At 46.0% G+C, this 24641-nt stretch overlaps 1 protein-coding gene across 3 annotated transcripts in view; it reads right to left on the bottom strand.

The window, feature by feature from the left end:
* slc8a1b (solute carrier family 8 member 1b) overlaps nucleotides 1-24641 on the bottom strand; it is a 151050-nt gene that overhangs the window by 49747 nt on the left and 76662 nt on the right. The window lies entirely within an intron of this gene.

Here is a 24641-nt window from a genome sequence, read left to right as displayed (position 1 = left end):
GTCCCGGGTTCAATGCCGGCCCCGCCTGTGTGGACTTTGCATGTCCTCCCCGTGCCTGCGCGGGTTTTTCACCGGGCGGGTACTCCGCTTTCCTCCCACGTCCCCAAAACATGCAACATTGATGGGAGACTCTAAATTGCCCCTCGGTGTGATCGTGAGTGCGACCGTTTGTCTCTATGTGGCCTGCGATTCAGGGTGGGGCCTGCTTCCGGCTCATTGACAGCCCGTGAGGATAAGCAGCTCAGAAAATGGATGGATGGATGGATGGATGTCAATTGCAAAGATTCTCCATATCTTTGCCTCTCTGCGACTCTTCTCCTCTCCTCTGTTGTCTCTTCTCTGAGAACTTCCCGTTATAACTTACTAGGAGTCATGTATTTATTTGCGTATGATTCTCATATCTATGATTCATTACTAGCACGAGAGAGATAAACGGCATTTTGATTCGTTGCTGGCAACGAAAGCAGTAATGGAACCTAAAAATCGACATTTTGGTTCCAATCGTCTCCCGATCAGTCCTTAAAATGATGATGATGATGATGGTGGTGGTGTTCCAGATGCGTCCGAGTTTGTGCATCGTCCGCTAAGTCCTTCCCCGCCGAGGTAATCTGGACGGCTCGCCCCCTCGCCGCTTTCCTGCCGCTCCTCTCGACCCCTCCGTCCCTTTTTTTCATTTCCTGTCTCTCGCCTATCGCCAGCTCAGGATCGCCTCCATTTCTCGCTTTCCATTCCTCGCCGTCTTTTTCTGCGCGCGAGAGCGCTCGACAGCTCGCGTTGTGTTTTCAAGATGGGATCTCGTGTTTGCTTCTATCTGCCGCAGCCCTCCGGCGACGGCCGAGAACCTCGGGAGGGCTCTCGCTGCTCCAAAAAGAAAAAGCGTCCGATTCAGTCGTTCTTACAAAGGAAACACACGGCTCGAATTCGCCATTCAGCAGGCACAAGAACAGGCTGCTCGTGACGGCGCCACAGTCATGATCGGCGACCTTCTGGGGGGCACCACCAAGCCGGTTTCTCTGGCTCGAGCGCACAACTGCTACCAAATACAAATCCTCACCAGGACGAACCCTTGTGCAAAATTTGTTGGGTTTTGGAGCATTTAAAAGGCCTCAAAAACGCAGATTTACTGTATATGGCCTGGGAACGAGGACAAAGAGGCCATTTTGAAAAGGGCCTTCGTGCCTTATCTCCAAAGCAGAATCTTTTGGGTCCGGTGTTTTCCTCCGAGTGGAGAATAACACACTGGATCAGTGACAGTATTATTGCCGTCTGCGGATCATCACATAATCCTCACGTAAACCTCTCTGACGCTTACGTCAGAGGGGAAAACACAATGTTGACGTTGGTTCTTGGAGCAGAAGATTAAGAAAGTTCACATCTGGCTGACGGAGAGAGAGAGAGAGAGAGCGAAAAGGAGGAAGGGGAGTCGGGAAAATGTCAACGCCGCGTCACTCCTGATTTTGGACGCAATACACGGAAACCGCTGAGACAAGATCAATTAGTTGTCTCGCTTTTTGACGCACGGCCGACTTTTACCGATCGAGCGTAGGTGGACAAATCCGTCGGGATTTGTAAGCTTCAAATCTCTGCGGCGAATCCAAGACTGAAGAGCAGTTTGGTTTCAGTCCTTGGTTAGCACCAACTTGTGGAGTTGAAGTCCCCCCACACCCCCCTTTATTGTGGCGAGTCATCAAACTTTGTTGCTGCGCTTCGCCCACCAGCGAGAAATGAAATCCCAAACGTCCTCATTTAGGACGACTCTTGTCGAGTGTGGGCCGTTCAAGTTTGGACAAGATCTCAAGGACTGGTTCTTCTTTGAAGGACCTCCTAGAAGTAGTTAAAGTGGCACTAAAACGGCCACTTGAATGACGTCCCGTCTCTTGGAGAGACTTTTTCGAGGCTCCGCTCGTGGTTAGACGTTGAGTTACTGGCTTTTCAAAAAGGCCTCTAAAAATGACCCATGGCCAAAATGGCAGACATCTGATCTTTTTTCAGGCATGGCTTTGCTGATATTTTTTTTTTTTTTTTTTTGCTGAGTCTTCTCATAATAAACATCCCGGCTAAATTTCACAGCGTCGGGGGCTGAATTTTCAAACGTTTCCCGGGGAGAGAGGAGCACTAGTGAGCTCATTTTTGGGTGTCATGTTACAAATTCTACCTGGGCAGGATGAATCCGATTGCTAAGGTGAATTTTTGAACGTGTACTTTCAAATCGCCAAAAGATTTAGAACGGTAACGACAACAAACGAGGCGTGCTGGGGTGTGGACCCAAATTATAAAAAAAAAAAAAAAAAAAAGAAACCAAAACCCAAAAGTCATAACGAATGCGTCACAGCTCGTGTGTCCCACTTGATAAAAAGCCAACGGGGAATTCACTGTTGTGCGCTGAGCTCATAAAACCATTACAGAACGTTCCAAAAATCCGGAGAGGAAGCAAACGACTTGCCATGAATACAAAACTAATCAAGCAGCGAGTAAACGGGCGAACATTGAGGAATTTTAGGAACAACCTCAAGTGCGCACACACAAATCCTGACATCTGGATAAACATCTGCCTTTGATCCCGACTCAAAAGGCCAAAAGGAAATCCCAAAGTGCTCGAGTACGGTCGCTGCAATTACAGTAATAAGCATCGCTTGTGCTCGCCGTTAAAGACAAACGCATGTTATGACATCAAAAGATTTGGCCCATTCAAACATGCACTCGACGTTATTTACGTTATTTCTGGCTTTGTGTCTCTTTACTTTCCGACACACAAGCGCACACGTTTCTGGGGATGTGCACTCTTGGACGCGATTCACTTCCGCAAATTGCTTCGCCTCGGTTACGCTCGGCTCGCGGCCGCTACGGCGTAATGGCACGTTTGCAAACATGTCACGAGCGCGCACCAACGCAAACACACACCTCCATCCTACAGAGCCGGTCCGTTGCCCCGAGTAATGTCGGGAGAATCCTGCCCACTGAACGGATTTCTTCTGGAGCAGGTCGGCATTTATTGTAGAGTCCGACACAACTACCTGCCTAATCTTGAATTATTGCGACTAGTGTGACTAAAATTATCAGCGCTATAGGTACTACTTGTATTGCTGCGACAAGAAATTTGAGCAAAAAAAAAAAAAATTGATTCAAGCATCTGAATTCAGGTCATTTGGATTTTGAATTATAAAAATACAAAATCAGCAAACCTACGAACAATTGGTTCTCTGTCATGAGTGTGCTATTTAACAAAGTTTCATAACTTTGGCAATCTGACTGACCTGAAACAGATTTTAGGTCTGCTTTGACTTCAGGCAGTAAGACAAAAAATGAAATATGTGTTTCTGCACAGTAGACGTCAACTTTTGGCTTCAACTATAGGTAGTTTAGTAAGTCTGTATTTTATTTATTCACAAAGGAAATTCACCGAGCGTGTTTTCTTTGGTTATCGGTAGTTTTTCCATTGCTGAGTATAGACAGACAGACAGAGTCAGCTACTGGCCCGGCATGCACACTACAGCCTCAAAAACGTGCGTTGATCCAACAGACAGAGCCGACTACTGGCCCGGCATGCACACTACAGCCTCAAAAACGTGCGTTGATCCAACAGACAGAGCCGACTACTGGCCCGGCATGCACACTACAGCCTCAAAAACGTGCGTTGATCCACAGACAGAGCCGACTACTGGCCCGGCATGCACACTACAGCCTCAAAAACGTGCGTTGATCCACAGACAGAGCCGACTACTGGCCCGGCATGCACACTACAGCCTCAAAAACGTGCGTTGATCCAACAGACAGAGCCGACTACTGGCCCGGCATGCACACTACAGCCTCAAAAACGTGCGTTGATCCAACAGACAGAGCCGACTACTGGCCCGGCATGCACACTACAGCCTCAAAAACGTGCATTGATCCAACAGACAGAGCCGACTACTGGCCCGGCATGCACACTACAGCCTCAAAAACGTGCATTGATCCAACAGACAGAGCCGACTACTGGCCCGGCATGCACACTACAGCCTCAAAAACGTGCGTTGATCCAACAGACAGAGCCGACTACTGGCCCGGCATGCACACTACAGCCTCAAAAACGTGCGTTGATCCAACAGACAGAGCCGACTACTGGCCCGGCATGCACACTACAGCCTCAAAAACGTGCATTGATCCAAGATCAGTCAGGCTGTGGAGCCTTCAAAGAAATGCAAAAAAACGACGGCCTTTGATATCTTTGGGCCAAAAGCACACACAGAGCTAATCATCCTTTCTCTCGTCAAGACGACAAAACATTTCAGCATGAGCGTGAGTTAAAGCCGAAGGGTCTTTTGTCAGGTTTGGCTCTCGCGCCAGAGGAGGCTGAATTTTAATGCCGGTGTCCGGGGTAACATTGCAACCGTCTCCCCTGGCAACACCGGCCAACGCAAACGTACTCTACTGCGCTTTTTGTTCGCCTTCCCGCTCGCCGGCAACTCCTCCATCTTTGTCGGAAATGTTGGCATTCGCAGCGGGTCCTGCGCTCGCCGGGGCAAATTGATAAACTTTTAAATTCAGACAGCGGAGCGGCACCGAGAACTGCGAGCTCGGCCGCTTTGATACACATCAAAAGTTCTTTGAAGGGAGGGTGGTGAGCTGACTTTTTTCAAATGTCAAGAAGATTCGAAGGATCGTGGAGAAGGTCTGTTGATGCTGATTCAACAAGAAGAAAAAGGGAAGCTGTGAGATGGAAGCAGGTCGCTCGAGATGAAGAAAGGATTTCATCGAAAACAACTCTGTCCAATAAGTAATGGCGTCTTTGCCGAGACATTTTATGGTTGGAGCGAGATGCAAAGGCCAGATGAGAAAGTCGAGCAAGAGATGAAGGTGAAGTAAAAATATCCCCCGACAGCAAGTCGGTGCTGATTCGAGATGGATCTACGTGCCTGCACCGCGCCTGGAGTCGCCCAAAGTCTCCAAGGCCCACGTACGAATGGTCAAAGCTCAACAGCTGTCGGCGTCGACTCGACGACAACATCGTCGATAAATGCCCGTTGTGTGACGGTCGCCGCCCAAAAACTGACCGTGCCGCCGACGGTGGAACATCTGCGGAACGCCCCGGCCGATGTGGCTCACTTCCTGGACCTCGATACGGAATAACGACCGTCGTACTTGGCTACAGCAGCAACAGCGATTGACGGAAAATTGCAGAAAACGCTTTCAGGGAACCAGAGCATAAACTGAACAGGAAGTCCATCATTTTGTTTGGAAGCAACCATTTTAAGCGAGTTTCCCCAACTACTTGGACAAATACCTCCTTGAAAATTTGCCCCAAATGAGGGCCAATCGGAAGCAGGTACACCTGACATACAGACAAAGTTTCATGGTCCTGCTGTTTTGCCAGGAACTCTGTGATTTTGGCCATTTTCAGACAAATTTTGGGACTCCTACTCTGACATTGAGTCGCAAATTCGCCCACATGGGCCCCGGTTGGAAGCCGGTATCCAAAAGAAGATGGGCAACGCCAAATTGCTAAGCCAGCCGGCCTATTTCTTCTGTCGTGTGCAGACTTTGCCGTCAAATCTGGAAGGTCACTTCAAGGTCTTGGAGCGCCGGAAAAAAATTGCAGCCTCACGAGTTTCACTGGATGACGTACGAGGACGTACAAAAAAAAAAAAAAAAAGTCTGAAGGGCCGAGGCCTGAAATTGAACAGGAAGTCGGTCATTTTGGGCAAATTTCAGGGCTTGTGGTCCCACTCAGAACTGACTTTCATCCTCACCGGTCCATGAAACATGTTTTTGCATTGCTTGTTTGGCTACAGGCTTCTCCACCCCCCCGCCAACCGTCGGTAGTGTCGCAGTTTTTGGAATCACACGACTGTCATTGCTGTGACATGTTGCAGTCGCCTTCTCATTCCTTCCACTGCCTTGAGCGTGCACTGAGAACGAGGCCTCGGTGGGTCTCGGCGGGCGGCGCTTGAGTCAAGTCGGCGTCGGGAGCACTGATAAGGCCGAGATGGCCGCGGGGGGGGCGAGAACAAAGAGAAAGACAAGGGCGTCAATTTCAAAGAAATCGCTGCATTGAAATGTCTTCTTCCGTCAACGGGAGCCGCTTCTTCGCGCGCGCCGTTGCTCGGATCCTACGAGCGCTTGAATTTGTCCTCGGATGACAACAAAATACAGTTTTGGGCCAAAGCGCACATGTACAACAGAGCTGCGAAAAACAAAAGCTTTTTCACGGTGAATCATCCAAACTTGATCATAGTCGGGCACGAAATACAAGCCCAGGATTTGGCTGGCCCAAAGCAAAATGGCTGACATCCTGTTCAATTTCAGCCATGGGTTCTGTAGACTTTGTTTTTTTTTAATCCATGACGCTGGTGTTGGTGGGCAATTTTTACCTTAACGTTCCAGAAGACTACTGAGTGAGTTTTTCCTTGAAGTAGAACAAAAAAACGGAACAATTCCAGCTGGACACACGCTTGCATAAACTTGTGGATTTTCGGACATGTTGAGGTTGCCAAAAGGCGATTAATTCTTCATCATCATAATAATAATAATGTCATCCAAGTAGCCTAATAATAAGCAGGTCGCTTTGAAAAGGAGACAATGTGTGTGGGTGATTAATGAGTACGCCGATATCTCCTAAGTAGGTCAGACTTTGTGGAATTGGCCTTTTTAAGATTAGGATTTTTTTTGTTTTTTTTTTTTTTTTGGTCACAAGAGTAGGCTCCTGCGCTCACGACGGGAGGGTGAAACACTTTAAGCGGCTTTAACGCCTTCCGCGTGCGTGTTTGTGTACTGCCAAAACACGCTGGGTGCGCCCTGAGAGTTAAAGCGCGAGAGGTCAAAACACAATAGACCGAGGCGCCGGCGTGCGTGCTTCCACGCCGTGATAACGTATTACCGCGGCTGATTTATATTCATTTCCCAAAGATGTACTTAAACTCTGACACGGAGCCACCCTGCTCATCAGACTAAAGCGCTTAAGTGAGGCCAGACCCACCGCGGGATCCAAAACGCACTGCAGACGTACCGCTTTTCAACATCTTACCCGGTTTTCATCCCGCGACTGACGACGAGAACTAGCCGTGTGTCTTCTTACTTGTGTGAGCTCGTGCACCAATGCGGGACACGTCGTAGTACCACGGCTGACCTGTGGGAAGCGGTGTGGGCCACGGGGCATCAAAGAAGACGCCCTTAGTAGTCGTAGCAGGAGAAGAAATAGAAGCCGCATGGGCATCTGACGCCACCAACAAACCGCGGGACGATCATTCAGACATCGGATAAGGAAGAAATGTGTCTGACAGCTTTAAGACTGTGAAACTATCTTAACTTTTGGTATTTCCGTTTAAACAACCATTTTATGGCTAACTTGGTAAGCAGAAGGCAAAAGAAATAGAGCTGTTATTCCATGTATATCAAAGAGGTTTAGTCATGGTTTGTCAAATAACAAAATTCCACTTGCGCCGCAGGTGACGTCAAATCGAAGTAAAAAAAAAAAAATAGTTGTGAAGGATACAATGAACAAATCAAAACTAGCCGAGAAACAGAAGGACAGAAAAATTGCTCACCCACACAACATTCTTTGATTCCCCCCCCCCCCCCGACTGTGGCCCGAACAATGACGACCTCCGTAAACTGATCGCGAAGAATCAGGTCGATTGTGGGGAATTGATTGTTGAGTGATTTTGTCGGGAAGCAATTTAGGACGAAGAACAACACGACGTTCGCGTTGGGAAACCGGTGAAACTCTTTAGAGGGCCTGGGAGGCGGGATGCCCATCATTAAGGGATTCAATCAAAGTAATCTTTAACGAATCAAAACCAATGAACTCATTTCCTTTTCAATCTGGTCAAACGTCCAAAGATATGAAGTAAAACTGACGTATACTTCATTACAGACCTTCAGGATACACGTCCGTGCTGTAGTGTCAGTCCAATTCTAAATTTGATCCAGAAGCCCTCAACAAAGTTTCCAACAACTCGGTGAAACAGTTCAAACAGTGCGACCGTTACAAGCTGTGCGCTCAAAGTTTGCTACCACGCAGGAACTAGATGATGTCACAGATCCTGTAAAATCTAATATTTCCCTGTTCCACATCCAGCGTACGCAGAGACGGCCGCAGGTAGCGATTCTATTCTTACCCGGCTGAACCAGGACAGCGCAAGTAGGGAACGGAAGCAGGCCGGACTCCGCTGGGAAACGGATCGCCGGCCTTCTTTTTTTAAAAACCCCAAACCGCCCCGATGGGAAGATCGACGGCGGGAAGGTCCGCTCGGCCTGTGAGAAATTCTGTGACCTCGCCGCGTGCCAAGTGTTTCAACTTCACTCCTCCGCCTTTGCCCTTTTACTCGGGCGGGGGAACGTTGCCAAATTTAGCTCCTTCAAAACGGCCGAGACATTACGGAGAGGATGCAGAGTTGGGAGGAAAATCTCCGGAGGGCACAAGTGCCAATTAGTTATTGATCTTGTGCCTGCAGAGGGCGTGGCAGACTCTCATCATCGATCGCCGTCTTCATCGCACGCCAGTCAGATCTGACCTCGTCTTTTATGGCAAGTCGTCAAACCGTCGACTTGCCATGACTCAAATTTGATAGCAAAGGCACCTAAAATGGCCGACCCCAACTAAAATTTGGGGACTTGGCTCGCTGAGACTTTTTCTCTGACTCCACTTGTGGAAGACCAAAGACCAGTTCCAAACGGGTTGCGGGGTTGAATTTTCAAAAGAATCCGGTTGGAAACATTTTGCCTGGAAAATGGTAGTTTTGAACCCGAACGGCGGACTTCCTGCGTCTTCTTGAGACTTTTTTTTTTTTTTTTTAAATGCGTTTCCTCATGATAGACATGGCACCCAAGTAAAGCAGACTGGGGGAGGGGCGGCACGCTCGGACTCTAATGAAAAAAGATGAACTGCAGCGGAAAACGCCGGGCTCACCTCCCCGAAGGTTTGTTTGTTCTGTGACTTTCTGGGACCTTCCGTGCTGCTTCCCAGCAGAAGAACAAGCTCAAAGTTCACCGGGGGAGGGGGGAGGAACGCCTGCTGACATTTAACCTCCGACAGGAGACGACCGAGCGCAAAGTCAAAGTCCTGGCGGAACTACAAACAAAAGTCACGGGTCACGGTGAGACTGCGGCGCAGAGATCACGTGACCGCCATGCACTTCCTCTCGAGACGTTCAAGACAAGCCAGTTTGAGAGGCAGAAAAAGACAAATGTCCTCCCTCCGTTGACGAGTGACAAAAGAAAAAGCAAATCCTTCACTTGCAAATTTGGGATTTCAGGAAAATGTTGTTGACCAAAAATAAACACGAAGCCAAATCAAAGGGATGAGATGCGAATGCGTTCCTTAGACTTCCTGCCCGTTCATGAATCGAATCACAGTTGCAATCACGTTGTTACCACACCGTCCTGAGTGCTTTTTCTATCATTTGTGAGCCTTCTCATTTTTTATTCATTTCAGGGAATTTGTCAGTTTTGATGGCGTTATTTATTTAATGACATCTGTATTTGTGTGTAATCTAAAATTAGTTTTTATTTTGTGATTTTTTTTTTTTAATAGCCTTTCTATTTATTTGGGGCATAGTTGAAATGCAATGAAATTTGTATTCATTCAAAAGCATGGATTGTATTTATTTGATCATGTTTTCATATTCATAGTAGCATTTTTACTGTAAAACTTTATTTCTTTAATGACAATGTTATTTTCATGCCACGCATTGAAATGTGCAACACAAAGTCTTAAAAAACATTTTGTTTCTATTTTATCGGCTCCACTCGATGCGCAAGAAAGATCCAATTGATGTTAATGAAGATGAAAAGTTGAATTTACATCCCAAATAGGGGGAGAACTTTGAATTTTCATCAGGGTGGTCCTGCGAGGCGGGTTGGGGGGGGGGGGGGGTGGCGCTGCATCAAACTCATTCAATGGCCACTCACCGGGATGGGGGGGGACAACCGCGACCTCCTGACCGCGTTTGGGGAAGCCAACTCATTAAATCCGAGTGATGACTTATGCAGGCGGCGCGTCGACGGCGAGGGAAGGTGACGGAAGTCACGGCGCCGAATCAAATGTGAGCCCCGCTTTGCTGTTCGCTGAAGTGAAACGTGAAGGCCTCCCCTCCCCACAGCCCCCCCCCCTCCCCCCTCCCAACCGGCCGGGAGGGAGTCGGTTGAAAAAGCAACTTGGGAACAAGAATTTGCATGAAGTCGGAGGCCTCGCAGGGACACACCAGACTTGCCGAAACGTGGAATTAATGTGTAATGTTGTGGCGTCGCCGATAAGCAAAGACGAAGGAGAAACACGCGCTGGTTGTCAAACTGGGGTGCGCGGGCCGTCCGTGAGTCCAGGTTTCGGGGATATACCGCATAATTCTTGACAAAAAAGAATTAGTTATATGCTATCATTTTCAAAAATACATTTTTAAAATAAAACAAAAGGCGGATGATCACAGAAGTAACAAAAGAGTTTACGAATCGAAGCGTTTTTCTTCTTAAGGATGTCATCTTTCTTTTTTTTTAAGAATAAGTGCCGGAATATGTGCAGAATAAAGTCAGATTTTCCAAATTTGAATTAAAATACAGTTTAACTTTCTGCCCTCGTGAAACTTTAACTTTAATATCTCATTATTAGGAATCCTCATTTATTATCAGATTGACTTTTCCTCCCAACATTATGTTTAGTTTTTGGTTTGTGTAATTTATGATTTTTTTTTTCCATTTGATTTATTTTTTGAAAAAATATTTTACTAACATTTTTTTTAAAAGTATAAATAGTTTGAATAACTTCTAACACTGGACACCAAAAGTTTGATATCCAACTTTATCCTGGATTTTTAAAAATGTATTCCCATAAGATTGAAACTTATTTTTTTTAACAACGATGTCTAGAAAAATGTATTCTTATAAATGACTTTTTTTTTTTAATTTGTTACTACAGTTGTGGTATTTAGTGGTACACATGGAAATGGTGTTTAATTGCCGTTAAGTATAATTCTAGGGGTGCTTGGAAAGAAAATGATATTCTCGAAGTTTAAGAAAGGATGCGAATAAACGATCGTACGATCATCTCCATGTTGGTACACACACACACGCACACACACACGCATACCAGTCTGACTTTTTTTTTTTTTTTTGGGAGAATGGAAACATTCCTGCGAGAGTCCCCGGAGACGCATTGAGGGTCGAGGGCGGGAAAGGGGCAAAGAGAGTCGAGGGAAACGCAAGTCTGCTCCAGATCCGAGTCGGGACAGACCGCAGATCCTTTCGCTCTGCTGCCCCCGGAGTCGACCTTTTTCCCACGTCGCCATTCTGAGTCAAACGTACTCGATGGGAAAATGAAGGCCACTTTTCCGAGAGAGGCGACGGCACGACGGAACGCAGCAAGCCGGGGCCTCGCCTGTGACGTTTGCCACCCGACGATCATCAGAACCGAATGAAACCGGGTCGCGCTCCTGCTTTTGGGGTTGTGCGCGAAAGAGAGACGGGCAGCTAAGTGACCCCCAGGGAAATAGCAATATTGCCAAAACTCTCTCAAAGGGGCTTTCCCGACAATCGCAGAGAAATGACTTTTACTTTAGGACACAAAGAGGTCATCCAAATTGTTACTTGAGGAATTCATCAGTGGAAAATAAACAAAGTTCTGGGTAACTCCTTAGAAACAAGAAAATGGTCTGAAATAAATATTTGGTTTTTTTTTAACTCACCAGTTCACCAGGCAGAAACCACATTATACATTTCTGAGGTTCTTGTAGGCTGAAATGTCGAAAATCCATTCGATGTTTAACAAAAGAGAACAGGAAAAAGAACCGTGCGCTCATCAAAATACATGTTTGCCTGATGAATAGATGAGGTCAAAATAAAGGTCGTTTCAATCATAAAATCCAATATAATTCCCATTGTTCATTTCCATGTAAAACGGATTATTTCACAGCAAAATGAAATCCCTCATAATGTAGCAATTTGAGGAATAACAACGGCAAAGTTAACGCAGCAGGAACTTTGAGGTTCCGAGCAGATGCCGTGCCGGACCGCTGGAAACAAATCTGATGTCAGCGCATTTGAAGAGTTGCAGGACCGACGCAATCGCAATCCGCCTTCACCGGGCCGCTCTCGCTCATCAGATTGGGCTCCATCCATCCATCCATCCATCCATCCATCCATCCTTCCTGGCTCCAGTTTAGGGCCAGACGTTTGTCACTTTGCCATCCTCCTCGCGCCCCCCCCCCCCTTCCATCTTTCTCTCTCTCTCTCTCTCTCCCTCCGGGTGAAGCAATGGAAATAAGACCACGGCTCTTTCCATTTCCCCTCAGCAGCGCTGACGAACGAGCGGAAGCCGAGAGCCGACGTGTCGGCGGCGTGTGCGGCCCTGCCGGGATGACAAGTCGACCATAAAAGGCTCAACGGGAACCCAAAGAAAAGATGCGCTGGGAGGGGGGAGCGCAGGGTTCCGTTGTTATGCCCACAACATACATAAAAAGTGATTTATTTAAAAGAAAAAGACGAAAAAAATCTGGATAGTTTCATTTTAAAAAAACATCGTCACTGTATTTTATTTTTTGTGTATTGAATTTTATTTGAAAAATACTGCAATTTTTAACTTAAAACATTTTCTTAAATTAAAATGTATTTTAAGTTTCTTTTAATTTATTGCATTATTTATTGCACATTATATTTAATTAAATAATTATTGTATTTGTATTGATAAAAAAAATCTGAATATTTTTTTTAATTCTCCATTGTATTTGATTTTTTGTGTATTCAATTTCATCTGAAAAATAGTACAATTTTTAATTAAAACATTTTCTTAAATGTGCTTTTAAAATTTATTTTAGGGTTATTATTTGCATCTTATATTTCATTGAAAAAAGTATTGTTTCTAAGCTTTTTATTGAATTTTTATTTGTATTGAGAAAAAATGAAAATAAATCATGACTTAATTTACTTAATATAAAATACACTTGTTATATTTTGTCATCAAAAAGAAAGCAATTCAATGAGCTTTTATTAAAGACACAAAAGGGAAAAATAATCTTGCATTTTAAATGTATTTTCAAATATTTTGAATGTATTTCATTTGTTTTTCAATTGATCAAAAGCAAACAATTTTTTTTCATACTGTCATGAATTGACACATAAAAAGCAATAATAACCAGCATTTTTATCCAAATGTATCTCCCAGTTTATTTATTTACTTAAATTGTGTGGTGGTTGTTTTTATGAAACGTGCGTTTGCATATATATGAAATAGTGTGAATGTGTGTGTTACGCACGCACGTGCGCACGATGCGCGTACGTCAAGACATGTTGTTGATTTCTGGCCCACAGGTGTGCCGAGAACCACTTCATGCATCGCAAGCGGAGCCGACCGACGCTTTAACCGAACAGCGGGGCGGCTGACGAGTGTTGATTGTGCGCGTGTGTACGTGTGTTACCCCACCCGAGCCATTTCCAGCGGCAAGAGTGTAATAACCGAGATGCGGTTGTGTGATTGCAAGCATTTCAAACGTGTTATGAGTCAATACCGCGCCACACAGATGGGGACACGGGAGGTGCGGAACATACCGGACACAAGCTGAGGGACGGGAAGTGTGGCTCGCTCATACGCAGGTCACGTGCCTACCACTCGCGAAACAAACACAGTGCAGCTCGGCCTCTGATTAGCGGCGGTCAGGGCTAAGCATGCTAGCCTGCTTTTGGCACTACATCAGTTCTTCCGATGGAACCAAAGGGACAACAAATGCGGTTGCTTTTGTTTACGTAGCGCCGAACTCTTAAACGTGTCTCAATTGTTTGGAAGAAGAAAACAAAATATTAGTTGGACTCTTCTAAAAAAAAAAAAAAAAACTATGTAAGCTTTTATGTCATTATATTTGACAGACAAGCTATTGGTGTTGCAATTTCCTCAAACAAAAATGAAAAAAACGACCTTTTACATTTGATGGCTGAATAGCAAGATATATTTAGCAATATTTACTACGACTACACCGAAAGCCTGAAAGTCCAATTCGGACTTGTCACCACGGCGACAGGCAGAACAGCGGCCGTCTCTCTCTCTGGACTTCCCAATTTCTCGCTTTTCTGCCGGAGACAGCTCTCCGGATCGGTGTCGACGAGCACGAACGGCAACCTTCGAAGATCCGACGTTCGGATCGTGCACACCGGAGCGCTCGCAAATTATATCACGATGCAGCACGCGTGCGGCCGTAAGATCGACAGCGCCGATGCGCCGCATCGATCCGGCTCGCTAACCTGGGCAAATGAGCTCCTCGGCAGAGTTATCGGCACTCCTCCCGTCATCCTCACGCGCTGCGGAAAATGCCAGATCCGTGTCGATAGAGCTGCCAATAAGCAGCTTTGCATTCGAAATGTCAAGTTCATCTTGACAGCCAGGACAGCATGCAAATCATCCGATTCTTAAGAGGACGGAAACCTTCTTTCCTCGGCACGCTGATTAGTCACGCGTCTTCCGGAGCTTAGACTTGATGACGATTGAAAAAGTTGATGCCTTCCTGAAGAAAGACAAAAGGAGGTTTCCTTTTGCAGTTCATGGAGGAAAACTAAAACGTCTCACAAAAGCATTTGGGCAAACTGTCACAGGGGGATTTTATTTCCAGGACAACAACATAGCCCATTTTGAAACTTAACTTGGCTTTGTCTAAACGCTATTATTATATCCGTTATGTTATATCGTTCCCAACGCCCTCATTCTCCACCCTGGATACAACGAATACAAGCTACTTTTCCACTACACAGCAACTCATATTTGATGGATTTATACGAGAGGAGACAGAGGGCGGCGGGAAACCGGGCTGCTGCAACCAAGTCCAGACTATGGAGTATCTGTCACCAGTTGGAACGCAAACAAACACACTGTAACTCTTGACAAATGACGACAATCTCTGCAGGATTCACTTTGATCGAGAAGGAGACTGAGGGTAGCAGAAATCTGGGCTGCTGGGGCCAAGAGGAGACTGTGGATTATTCACAACATTGAAGGCACCAGCCGAAATGCGAACAAACGCCATTCATACAACAGAGAGGAATGACAGTCTTCCCTTCATACTTCTTGCCATGTGGCTGCCTTATCCAAGAGGAGACGAAGGGCAGCAAGCTCAGTCACCTCTCGGGTAAAAAAAAAAAAAAAGCCACCGACTGAGAAGTAAGCAGAGAAGCCACACGTTCTCTGCTCATCTTGTTTTTGTTGTTTGTTAGCATTCTGTCTGGCCTCTGTGGCAAATCGACCCCTCCGTACAGGGCGCTTAGCCACGCCTCCTGAAGTGACGTCACGCCACGTGCGCTCACGTAAGACAAACAGTAAAAATGCCAAATACAATACAACACTTTCTGAACTGAGAGAGACGCCGTGCTCCTGATTTCATTCAAATCAACGATATATTATAGATTCTAAATACAATACATTCTTAAATGAGAGAGACGCCGTGCTTCTGATTTCATTCAATCGTTCACACGCAGCAGTGTTAAGCTAGCGGAGAACGTCTCATTCATTTATACGAGACGTGTATTAAAAATCAAATTTAGGGCATAACTTCGCGCAAACACCGTCTGGTTAAGCTTCAGCCGCGAGCCGGCAAGAAATCGATACGTTTGTGCAGTCCGATCATCGCTAAATATCGCTCAACAAAGAATAAGTGTGTCAATCGTTCACACGCAGCGGTGTTATGCTAGCGAAGAACTTGGAATTCATTTATACGAGACGTGTATTAAAAATCAAATTTAGGGCATATCTTCGTGCAAACACAGTCTGGTTAAGCTTCGGTCGCGAGCCAGCAAGAAATCGATACGTTTGTGCAGTCCGATCATCGCTAAATATCGCTCAACAAAGAATAAGTGTGTCAATCGTTCACACGCAGCGGCGTTATGCTAGCGAAGAACTTGGAATTCATTTATACGAGACATGTATTGAAAATCAAATATAGGGCATACCTTGGTGCAAACATGTGTGTTCCGGTTGATATTAGATGGATTTAGTTGATGATGCGGTCTTGCACAAAGTTTGACCCATCGAAGGCATTTTTCGTACCGGGTCTTCGGTTTTGGAAAGGGTACGAATCGAAGTCCCACCGACTCGCCTTTCGGGATACCCGTCGTCACTATTACAAAGTCCGTGACTACACCTCTTAACCATATTTTTTGTTAAATAACACCAAATACGCGATAAAACGCTAACTAAACCTATACTGGACCACGCAATGTTGTCTGAGAAAATGGCGGGAGCAAAAACGGGCTTTGCTCTACGCAGATCTCTGGCCTCTGATTGGTCAGTGACGCGGATTGCGCAATATCCACGGAGGGGTCAGTTCTCCACGGGCTGCACCGGCTGCTTTCAATCACTTCCTGGATAAAACAGAAACATCGCGAGTATTTCAAGACACCTGCTCTCATCTGAGGTTGTTTTCTGTTAATGTTCTAACTCGAAAGTGATGGGCTAAACTCCACAGTCTCCACTTGGCTGCAGTGGCCCAGTTTCCTGGTGGTGCCTTCAGTCAAATCTCCCCCCAAAAAAGATGTGATTAAACACCACAGTCGTTCTCCCATCTTGTTGTTTGTTGGCGCTCCGACTCCAACCGTGGCAAGCACTCCACAGTCTCAATTTAGCCGTAGCGTCCTTGGTTTCCTGTCGGGACTTTTTGTTCGGGCATCATCACACCACCCCTGCTGATTGATAACTTCCTAAATTATGGACCAAGTTTTTTTTCATCCATCCAATAACTATTTATAATTTGACAGTTCTGCTTGAAATAGAAGCCTTCTGCTGCAAAGTGACCAAAAAAAAAAACAAAAAAACGCTTGTTTCACAAAAGCGTGAACGTTGTCCACTTTGCAAATTGCATGCAAATATGGTCCCGGCAGGCACAAATGAGCGCCATCTCAAGTGCGCTTTCATCTCATTGCACAATCTGTGCTTTTATCTCACGTCACAAGGAGCACATCTGTACCAGGGCTCTGTTTCTGGCCCGTGTCCTTTTTTGGACAAGCTCCTCTTGTGTTGTGAATCGCTCCCCCCCCCCCCCCCCCAACTATGCATGCTATGCTAACGTGCCGTAAACACACAATGGCCACACAGCAGGAAGGAAACCAGGAATCGGCCGAGGCGCGCTAATGCGTCAAGTTACGAGCTACGGCGGCGAACGTCCGGCGGCTCTCGGTTCAGTTGGCTCTCGAGCTCGAGAAAAGAAAGAGGGTGAGTTGAAGCGGAGGACAGGGCTGCACCAGAAGAAGAAGAAGAAGAAGAAGAGAAGAAGAAGAAGAAGAAGAAGAAGAGCTTATTTTTAAGTACAAAGCGCAGTCAGCGACTCGCTTTCCAACTGCAATGAATACAAAGGAGAATCAAAGGGAGGAGGTAGAAAAGATGTCGTCGTCGTCGTCGTCGTCGTCGTCCTACTAGCAGGTCTGGCTGGCAATCAAGCCAAGTTTGGATTTGGAATTAAGAGCACACAAACACTCGTTTTAAATTCAAGGCATTTCGGTCTCTGGCTAAGGCTGGATATAGCCACCTACAATTTATATCTATAAATTGAATCCCGTCTAAAACGAAAACTCGCCACTCTATGATACAAAACACTGCAAACAACCACAAGCAACATTGTTCATATAAAAATGTTGCTGTCTATAATCAATGTTAACAAACTTAACTGCCCCCGAATGACAAGTTTTCGGACATGTTGTGTGGCTACCGTGTCAACAATTTTTTTCTCTTGACTGCAGACTTTCTGGCTTCATGGTCGGTTATCCTTCGCTCTGACGCAGTTCAGACCTCCGTTAAAAGTGTACTGTAGTGACTCGGCGCCGGTTGAAAAAAAAAAAAAAAAATGTTCCGAAATAACGAAAAGACATTTTCGCACTCGGGCAGATCTGATGAGGTCATCAACAAGCGCCATCGCCATTGCGCCGCCGAGTCCAAATCTATATCATAGGTTCAACATTTATACCATGTACTGCATATTTTGGATGCACATACAGTTTAGTTCCACTTTGACCTCAGGCTGTAATCCAATTCCAAATGGCAAACTCCAAACGATGATCCTAATCCTAAACCTGACTCGCGATAACCTTTAATCCGAACTGCAACCCAACTTTACAAACGCCTGATCTTAATTCCTAACCCAAACTCCAAATCCGAACCCTAACACTGAACAGAACCCCTCATCTTTACCCCTAATCGCAGCCGTAATCCCGACTCTAAATCACAAGCCCTCATGTTTCCACATGATTTTTAAAAGCTGAATTTCCTGTCGCTCTCCTTTCTCACATGTGAGAGGATTACAGTAAATCTGTTTATTGTTATTTAAACAATCGCCAAAAAAAATGCAATGCAGTTGGGGTGCTCAATGATGAACTGAGACAAAGCACGTGAACACCGTCCCTCCTTCGGCAGGTGCTCAAACTGCATCACACTCAGTGTCTCGTTTAAAAAAAAAAAAAACAACCTAGGATAATAATAAAAAAACCGAATAAAAGATGGGGTCGGTGAGCGTTTTTCCTCCGCTGCACTCGTTAGCCTTCTCTGCTCTGCATTCATTCTTTTCCGTCTCGACATCGATTCATCTGTTGCACCTCTTCCATCAGCAGGCCGCAATTGATTTCACAGAGGCCTTCCTTGGTGTCAGCGTGGTACAATAAGCAGCTTGGCGCAAGCGGGAGGAAGAGCATAAAGAAAGAAAGGCTCAACCGAGTGTGAAAACGCTCAACTTTTTACTACGAGTTGGCCGCAAAACGCCGCCGCCGCTATTAGCACCGTAACCCACGGCAACACTGCGCTAAGAAAACGGCATGCGGCAGGAGGGGGGAAAAAAAACCACACACGCGGATATATTACACGAGATGCGTTTTGCATGCATATCACAGGAGGTGTAAAGAAGGCGCAGAGGAGACCGAGACCCGGAACGGTACCGCATTTCCAAAAGCTGTAAAGACGAAGCTTCACTTCTCGCGCTCTTGCGTCGAAAGCAATTGGTGATGACATCAAACGGTTGTTGACCTTTCATCTCAGTACGTTCAAGCAAGTTGCACCGTGTGATAACATTTCCACAATGCCGACTGTTACAAACACGTCCTGACGTCTGATGACGACGACGATGTACTTCATATTTGCGCAAACCCCAAACATTTGGCAGCCGTTGCGCCGCACCAGTGATCAAAATAAAAGGAACCAAATGGTGCAAATTTGCGCCCCCCCCCCACCCCCCAAAAAAAATAAACACACGGGAATTACACAATTAGCCTGCACGTCGTCATCCATTAAAGGTACTTAGCTGAAACAGGCGAGCCAGCCGGGGACTTCCACGGGCTTTTTATTGCTTTGTTTAAATTGTACAAGGATGCGACAGCTTTAAATTCACTTCTGGACAAACGCGGAGCCACCGCAGCTTTCGAAGCGTCACATGGCGCCAAGAGGGCTAGCCGCACAGCTTGATGACCAAAACTAACCTGATGGAATCGACATACCATTACCAATATGTAATAAAACGGTTCAAGTAAAGAAGCGACTTGGTCGCAAAGTGCCGACGTACACGAGAGCGTCGTCACACTTGCTCGCGCAAACACTTTCTTCCGTCCTTCGCCTTGCGCTTGCGTGACCACTTGAAGAACATTGCGAGCTGTACAAAAAACAAAAACGTTACCATCGCTTTAAAATCCTCAAAAATAAGTACACACACACACCCATGCAGAATGGCAACACTTGTGTCGCTGGTGAACTTGTGTCTGAACAGGCCAATCTGTGCTGCTTACTAGAGGATGAAGTCCCGGTCTGCCGCGTACTACTTGCGCGCATGTGTGAATTTGTGAGCGTGGGAGGCAGCCTCATTTGATTTCTCCTCCCCGTTTATGGAAATTGCATAAATGGAAAGGGAGGAACGTCTGCAGTCAAAAACTGACTCTAGACCGCGATTAGCGTGTGGATATTGGAGATGTGAACGGCGGCTGGATGCAAGGAACGAGCCGGCAGTCCTCATCAGGTTCTAATTTCAATAAAAAGAATTGCTGACCCACTTCCAGCACCGATCCCATCTGGACCAGGCTTTATAGAAATAGAAGCCGAAGTGTGCCGCGAGGTGCTCTCCATAAAAAAGCTCCCGTCGGAAGACGACGGCAGGCGTGGTGGTGAGGCCGCGGCATGAAGATGACGCGTTGCCTTCAGGATGTCCGTTTAGCGACCAGCAAAAATGGCAACTGAGTCACGTTCCTTCGTTCGCCGCCGCCGCAAAGGCTGCAACGACGTACACGGAACGTAAACGTGTATTGATTCCGCTTGTGAGAGGAGCTCCACGGAGGGGAGCACAATCTGAACACATCACCGGCTAGTCGCTCGGCACACGTCCACAATGGAGCACTTGTCCTCCAATACCGCAACGACGCGTACGGGACTTGAACATGTTCATTGTGCTTTTGGGAGGAGCTGCGTGGTGGAGACGGACGGGGTGGACGGGGACAACCTGGACTCGGTCTCAACTCATCAAAGGGCACATTTGAATACCTCAGTGAAGCTAACATATGTTTTGGGATTCTGCGGGGACATTTAGAATCAATAATATTTGTTGCACATTTTTCTTCATAACAGGTCCAAAGACCAACAATTACGCCACACTTTTTTTCCCTTGATGAAATTAAGTTTGAAAGGGTGGTCCAGTCTCGTTATAGGGGCTAATAACGACTTTGGGCCGAGTGCAGAGGAAAACGCCGGCGCTACGACTTGGGCATTGTATTTTCACCGGTGGAGGCAGCACTTCATCACCAAAGACTTGTAAAGACAATTTTTACAGCTGACTTTGGGCGAAAGAAGTCAAGTACACACTGAGGTATTCGCCACTCAATCACAGAGACGCGTACCAATGATGTCGACTGTACCACAATACGGCACGAGCAAACGAAAATCGCGTATTATATCAACAATTGCCACAGACGGTCTGAAGTTTGACATTGAACAGAGACAATATTAAACAGTGGTGCTCCATAAATGAAAACATGATGATAGACGGTGACATCAACATTGTGTCCCACCCACCCCCAGTTTGCACGACAGTTTTTGTTTTTTTAAAAATATATTGACTTGGCTAAGTTACCGTTCTCGCATATGCTGCTCCACAAAGGAGGAGCAGTACGACGACGAAGCCGGCCGGGCTCCTCGCTCCGACCTCATCCGACCGCCTTCCATAAAAGTACAAATGAAAAGTTGCCAAGGGAAGGTCCATAAATCCGAGTCTCCCCCGCCGCATCCATCCGTCATCTGTCCTGGATCGTCTCCACACATTCGGCCGAGCTTCTCTCCGGCAATCAAAGTCACCCTCGGGGAATGGGGGGGGTCAGATTTCCTATCCTCTTCCTGGCAGGGTCGGCGTATGCCTCGAGTCAAGGCGGCGGCGACACTTGCGCCGTTCACGTGACTGACTTCCATCGACACCTCGCCCTCGACACAAAAGCGCCGCTGCCGATTTCCACACTCGTTTCTTGCTGAGCAAAGTGACAAGACGCTAACGTGTTTACTGAAGGTATTTTAATTGCTGCGTAAAGACTTTGCCGGTGCTTTGAAGACACGCCGACATTGGCCACCTGGGGAGAAATGAGCCCGTCGAAAAAAAGTCACAACCAATGACCTCAGACGGGCGTCGCGCTTGATGAAACGCCGTCATTCTTTGTTTGATCATTCGTGACATCCACCAGCTTGTACAAGAGAAATGAACAAGACCAGTAGAAATTTCATACAAATTAGTATCAGGATACCTGGAAACAAACAGGATTACTATATGACTATTTGGGGAAGGCTTGGTTGCAGTTTTACTGATGAGAAAAGAAAAATAAAAGTGCCTTGCACAAAAGAAATAAGCATAGCTACTACAAAATACTGTCTCTTGTTCCAGAAATGGGAAAGTACCTTGCGAAGTGTTCACCTTGCGCAATGCAAATAACACAAGCAAAAGAATATTTGAAAGGCCACAGGACAATTTGTCACAAACGGAGAAAAGTAGATGTGTCATACGATCGTCGCGCCTTCATCGCCATCAAGTTATTCATGATATCTGCCACCTTGCACAATTAGAAATCAACAATGACTAGAAAAAAAAAAAAAATCCATAAAGAAATATGAGAGAAATTACGAGGGCAGTAACTCATCTGTAATGGTCTGGAACCAGCAAAAACAGTCCAAGTGGCGGTTTTAAACAAACAAACACGGGAGCCAACACTTCAGCCAAATGCTCGTCAACGTTCTGCGTGCTGGCCGTAAAGTGGCAAACGGTCGCCATGGCGAAAGGTCCTTCAGTTCAAAGCAGTGAACGTTATTGCAGTGTAATAAAGCCCCGACCGACGGACAAGAGCGAGGGGAGCGAGGCTTTACCGCAAACTCTGATTTATGACGCGGGCACGCCCACAGTTCACCGGGTACAGGAAGCCAGAAATGAGCATTTTTACGGGAAACTATTTTTTGGGGTCTTCTTTTACTGTTTAGCGTATATATGTATATATACTACACCCTCCTTGGGGATGGAGCGACTAAATCCCCTTGTAATCATTCAGTTTTAGGTTGGGCACATCGATAGCACAAAATAGTACATCAGTGGCAATGTTGCCTTCTACTTTGTTCCAGTTGAAATAATCCACGGTCCGAACAGTCCGCTTAATACTGCCGCACATGCACGTAATGTGGATGTCAGAATTGCATTTACTGAAAGTCATTTATGACCGCCACTTCGCACAATAGAAATGAACATAACAACTAGAAATAATCCATTGTCAAAAAAAGTAATGGAAGCGCGACGTTACACACCAGCCCACTGCAGAATTGCCGAACTACTGCTGTACTAAGGTCCTTCCGTGCTAGTTTTTATGACAACTGCCACTTTGCACAAGTGAAATCAACAGAATGACTGGAATTATTCTACGGAGTTAAAAAAAAAAAAAGGGGGGGGGGCTACAGCATGTACAGTAGACATGGCATTTGCTGTAAAATGATATTTCCTCACGTTCTACTGATGATAAGACACACTTTGCAAAATTGAAATAGAAAAGACTAGAAATAAACCACAAAAAAAAAAAAAAAAAGATGGTTCCACACGCATAAGAACAGGCGCGCGCGTAACCTTCAAGTCTAAAAAATGAAATACGTTCACACTTTTCACCAGTTGTTTGGAATATAAATGAACAACTAATCCAGAGAGTTAAAAAGTTTCTGGCACACTTGATCACATGTGTCTGATAATTAACGTGACCGATTCTCCAGGATGCCGTTTCATGGTGACAACCGACACCTCGCACAATAGAAATGAACACAACGATCGGAAATGATCCAGTCAAGAAAAGGCTCAGCCGCTCCCACGTGCCATACGACTACTGCTGAAATGTTTCACCGTCGAAATAAACACACAACAGCTCGATTTTACCAGAAGGACGGCATCCGGCGGTAAACAACAGGTCGCACTTTACGGCGCACTAATGCCTAAAAGCAAGAGCCTCACTTGTTAACGGTCGTCCCGGCAAAGTCATCTGGAAAAAGTTGATGAGCTTATCGATCGACCGCCGCGTTCTCGGGGCGCTCGGCGCCGTCTGATTCATCGTTGAATCCTTCTGCTTTTCATTCCTCACGGATTAACATTTGAGCAACAAATAATCGGGTTTCCTGACATCTTTAGCCTCGTGCCACGCAGCGGCCGGAAACTGCGGGAAGGAGGCAGGAGATCGATAACCACACTGAGTAGATTCAAACAGCGGCCCGGCGGAATACACCATTTTTTTTTTTTAAATACGCAGGTGAAAAAGTCACAAGCACGTCTCCGGTCTTAATCTTCGCATTTCAAGCGAGGTCAGAGTTCAGGCGGCAAAAACCAATCAATCAATTCAAGTCGACGCTTCACTGAAGTTGAATCGCTCGGGTTGAGCCAGTCTTGGGTCAAGTCACACACGTTTACTCACTCACAACATGTTAGCAACATTGCGCGCAATCTGTACTTGTTAGTTAGCATGACTCATTTACAATCGCGTCATTTTCCTAATGCCAAAACCAGCCTTCGTATTGTCCTTTCTTGTCATTTTTAGTGAAACCGAGAACTGACAAAGAAGCTTAGCTCATGTTGGACATTGCTATCGGTGGGCTAAAGTGAAAAGTTTGTCTTTGTGGGTTTCATAGCGGTGGATTGTTACATCACGTATCGTCAAGTGGAAAAACTCGCATGCTGCAGACCTCGCATGAGTTTCTAAAAAAAGAAAAGTTGTCAAATTTTGTATTTCTCACCATTGATCCAAAGTCCCTAAAATCGGCGATTTGAGCGTCACCCCTTTCCTTAGAGTTGGAAGGTTAACGGAGATGAAGGAGGAAGTTGTCAGAATTGAACGAGCCACGACGGCAGCCACCTCGCAACTTCATCATGCTTCCACGTTAGCGTGGTCACGCACAAGATCTCATCACTCAACAAAACAACTGGAAGTCTGCAACAGCGGTTCTACTTGTCATACCTTGAGCGCAACTTCGCGTCCCTTGAAAAATAAAATACAACTCGACTCGGGCGTGAGTCCAGACTCGAAAGTTGGGGCACTCCAAAGTCAATGTACCATCGGATTTGTACTTTGTGCCTGCCTACCACTGGCCCAAGAGTCCAACTGGATTCCGACTTGAGTCAATTAAAGTGACACGAGTCGCCCAACTCTGCCCTCAGCAAATGAAAATAGAGGCCGAGTGGAAAACG

This window comes from Syngnathoides biaculeatus, chromosome 12, assembly GCF_019802595.1.
Source record: "Syngnathoides biaculeatus isolate LvHL_M chromosome 12, ASM1980259v1, whole genome shotgun sequence".
Taxonomy (NCBI): domain Eukaryota; kingdom Metazoa; phylum Chordata; class Actinopteri; order Syngnathiformes; family Syngnathidae; genus Syngnathoides; species Syngnathoides biaculeatus.
This window is presented reverse-complemented; position numbering and strand designations above follow the sequence as displayed.